Source organism: Seriola dumerili, unplaced genomic scaffold, assembly GCF_002260705.1.
Source record: "Seriola dumerili isolate Sdu_G_001 unplaced genomic scaffold, Sdu_1.0 BDQW01000337.1, whole genome shotgun sequence".
NCBI classification, from domain to species: domain Eukaryota; kingdom Metazoa; phylum Chordata; class Actinopteri; order Carangiformes; family Carangidae; genus Seriola; species Seriola dumerili.
Window position 1 is genome coordinate 62857 of NW_019174592.1, and position 4499 is coordinate 67355.

The following is a 4499-nucleotide window of genomic DNA, read 5'->3' on the forward strand; positions in this document are numbered from 1 at the left end:
CTTTTATTTGTGAGAAGTGCTGCTGAATGTGATCGTTAATGAGGAACTTGTTGGTTTATTTTATTCTTCAGTCTCTATATCCGCTGTTTTTAGTGGAACTATTGTTTTCTGAGTTGAATCAAATGTTTTACTTTTACTTTAGATAAAGTGTGGAACTTGTCACTGTTGTAATTATTGTTATTTGTTGTTTTACTGTTGTTTGTATTTGTTGTTATTCTCTTGTTTCCTTTTTTGTCTTTGATTTTAAATTACATTGTTTTGCCTCGTCATGTTTACTCGATGCTAGTTGCTACCTTGATAGCGGCTAATGGGGATTCAAATAAATAAATAGATCCAAATAAATAAATAAAATCGAGTTTGGGTGTTTGGTTAAAAGTTGAATCTGTTAAGAGGAAGAGAAAAAGAAACTACTTCAGTGAAAATGTGGGAGGTGCTGGGTTTTTTTAAAAATTATTTGTACAACAAAAGTTTGCTGAGCACACACACTCTTTTGGTCCAAGCGCTGTTCAGCACAACCACACTTTCTATTTCTGGCCGGTGTTGGCGGCTGAGAGCCCCCCCCGCCCCCCCCCCTCAGAAGCACTGATATATTTCTGTTACAGTCTGGAGACTTGAACTGGCAACCCTCTGCCTCTGCACCACAGGTGTGCAGCGTGGGCTTATTCACAGATATGGATTACGTGCGGTCTTTCTGATGAAAGGCGGCGAAGAACCTGGCAACCCGGTTCCTGTGTTGCTGTTTCGGAGCGCTGTTTTGTTTCCAGGAGCGTCTCCAGGCAACCTGACCCGCACGTCTTTGGACTGAGAGGAAACTGGAGCATCCCGAGGGAATGCTGGGTATTCACCACCTTTCCCTTTTCTAGCTGTAATTCAGACCGATGTGGTGGGAGTGCACGCCACACACTACGCACTTCTTCTTCTTCACTGCATCACCACAGTCATGTAAATCTACACCTGTCATATCTACAAATAAAGGTTAAAATCCTATTGAATAGTCTTAGTAAAAATTATTTATTAATACTCTAAAGTCTATGAGGATTTTTGCCATGAAAAAGTCTGAGAAACACTTTCTTGCTGTGTGAAAAGGCCTCAGTGTTCATACACAGTACCTTACTGTGACTGATCTTACAGCCTGAATCTACAAGGAGCATCTCGACCGCGTGGGAATCCACTTTCTCTCGAGTCTGTTTTGTGACAGCTGGAGGTTTCACATCTGAAAGAGAAGATTTCAGGACAAAAAAAAAAAAAATTAACATCTACATTTCTACCTGTAGAGGTTTGGTTTTTAACCGTGGTGCTGTTTAGAAAAACTAAGGAAGTTTAAATGATCTAAGCAGAAATATTTGATGAGGTGGATCTATTTTAAAGTTTGCACACGTCCACACTTCCTGTATAAATCAAATCTGAACAGTGTGCAGTAAACCTCATCCAGTATTTACAAATCAGGACATTGTGCCAAGTCGTGAAACTCCTGCACAGTGTCTTCACCCTCAAGTTACAGTGAAAATACTGCAGAAGCTTAAGAGGAAAATACATATTTAAAATCTGTTCTTCACTATTAAAAAAACATCACAGTATTTGGAGAACACTCAGTGATAGAACCTCATAGTATTCACAGTAAAATCCTACATGGAAACTCTGACAGAGAATCAAAATGAAACTGTGACTTACAGCTTTTGCAGAACTGTTGCGTTTCTTGAGGAAAATGCCAAAAGGTTCAACTGCGGCCAAAGTCTTATTTTCTGGAGTTCCCCGAGAAGTCCAGCACAGCTCTGTGTGATCCGTCAGTGTGAAGCCCAGCCTGTGGATAACAATCAAAACATGGGGATGACAACACAGATGCTTCACCCAGTTTTTCCTACAGTCTAGCGACCAGTTACACCAATTCTCCCAGTGACCACAGCCCTCTTCTTCATGAGCACTAAAACATCTTTGACAGGCTGTTTACAATCCACAACAGCAGCTCCCATGAGTTTTAAACTCTAGTTCAGGAGGAACTCAAATTCAGATCAGATCCAGGGCGAGTGGATTAATTAAATGTATGAACACAAAACACAATGAGAGACGTGGCGTTTTCACTGTGTAACCAAGTCTTTAAACTCGGGCACAGACACATAGTTGAAACGCAGATTCCATTGATTTTGCAATAATTCTGAGCTGGTTTGTTGCAGTGGCTTTTTTACACTCTTCGAAATGGCTTCACTTTGATTACAAATTATGCAAATTGGTCTCATGCTATCTGCAGGAGGAAAATGAACATGTTTTCTTAATAAACACAGTCAACATTTTATTCAAGCTTCTAGCTCTTGTTAACTCCAACTTCCAGCAGCTAAAAGACGAGTGTGTGTGTGTGTGAAATGACGTGATAGCAGTGTGTTATTTATAAATAATCAGGATCAGGTCAGAGGTTAGCCGGGGAAAAGAAACAAAAACAACTGCTTGTTACAGCTCCAGCTCCGACGAGCTCAGTCCTGCATCAGCTCAACAGTCAGTAAAGATATAATGCAATTTTAATTCCGTAGACACCTTCAAACCCTCTCATGCATCGTGAAAACACATGATCCCAGTGAAAAATACACAGCGGAAAATATGAATAAACCCACACCGGTGTGATTCACAGAGCTTTTTGAGTGTGTGAGGAATAAGAACCAGGGATTTTGAGGGGAAAGGAGCGTTGGGTGTCACAGAGGTCGGTCCTCAGCGCTGCCGTCACAAAAGCACAAGTGTGGGAGGTTTCTTTTTTTTTTTTTTTTTTTTTTTTTTTTTTTATTTGCAATGATCTTTATTATCTCTTCCAGTTTTGGATGTGAAAAGAGGCATTAATTTTCTTTAATTAAATATCTTTTTAATAAAGAAAAAGCAAAAAAGTATTTACAAATTTTCAAATAAATTGTAATCAATGACTTGGGGTGGATAATTACAAGCACCTTCTGCCAGCTGAGGAGAGAAAAATATAAATACAGGGAAAAAACTGCCACTTTGTTTCAGAGGTGGGGGAAATTACATTAACATTTTTTTCTTTGAAAAAAAAAAAAAAACAAACAAAAGAAAAACAATCCTCCATCATATATTTACAGAACTCTCCTGAAATGCGTTTTTCACTCATGGAAGCAGAAAAGGCCTTAAGGATTCGTACTGTTAAACTCTACTTTTTTTTTTAAAGTCCTTTTTCATTAAAGTGGATTTTCGTCTCTATACTTTTTTTCAAGTTTTAATAACGATATTTTGTCATTTTTAAAATCCAACGTCAGGCTTTGTAGGAGGGTCGCTCTCGCTCTCCCTTTCTCAGTCCACAGTTTGTTTGTTTTCTTTTTAAAGCGCGGGAAACAAGTAAAACAGACACATAGGAGGGGGAGGGAGGAAGGGCATGGAGGGGGGGGGTTTATGCGGGGTGGGGGGTGGGCCCATGGCGTTCTTCACCCTCCATAAGCTCCCAGCCCACGACACCCAACTAAGAGCGCCACCCATTCAAGCGAGTTGAGGGGCGTCGGGGAAGCATCGTCGCCCCCCAGCAGCAAAATGGTCATCAATGTTCATCGCCCCTCTCCTCAGTGACGCCATCCTCGTGAAAGTCAACGTGAAATCAACAACCGTTCCTTGAGCTCCCGTCTGAAGCGTCCGTCAGACGGCTCGCGCCACTCCTCTTTGTAGTTTTCTATTTTATTATAAAACACACACTCCAATCATCCAACACTGGAAAAAAAAGAAAGAAAAGAAACGGAAAGCTAGCCGTCTACATAAGCGCATCATGTAGATCAAACACCGTACATGTGACACGACAATGTTGCTGCGTCATGTCGACATGATAAAGGATGAATTCATCAAAAATATAGATGTGAACAGCCTTTTTAAGTGTTTAATTTTTTTTTTTTTTTTTTTTTTTTTTTTTATATCTGTCATTAAGCAAAGTGTCTTGAATAGTGTTGCCGTGGCGAGGAAAAACCATCTGAAAATCGATAAACCTCAGAAAAAAATAAAAATAAAATATAAAAAAAAAAAAATACTGAAGGAAACAGCATCATCTCCCACGGCTTGTAACTTCTCAGCATTCGCTCTCTGTCATAACTATTCTCTCTATTTAATCCTGTATTCTCGTGTATTTCAAAAAAGACATTCGGTTGCGCAAAGAAAACAAACAAAAAGAAAAAGAAAAAAAAAAAACAACCTCAAAAAAAAAAGTAACAAAAAAAGAAGAAGAAAAAAAAAAAACATAAAAACAACGAAAAGAAAAAAAAGTAACATGATCGAATGTTCGATCCATAATACAATCTCTCCCAGTTGAAGAATTTTTTTCTTGCTTTTTTTCTGTTTATGCAGAAGGATTTTGCTGATTCAGATTCGTCTGAATCATCCACAGAACATTCACTTTCCCCAAGGATCCTCTCTGAGCTCCCACCAGTTCTCCCAGCAGTTCTCTGGGGGTAAACAGGGGTGGGCGGGGGAGTGGGGGGGGTGTTTTTTTGGTTGGGGGTGGTTGGGGGTGAGGGGGTGGTGGTGGT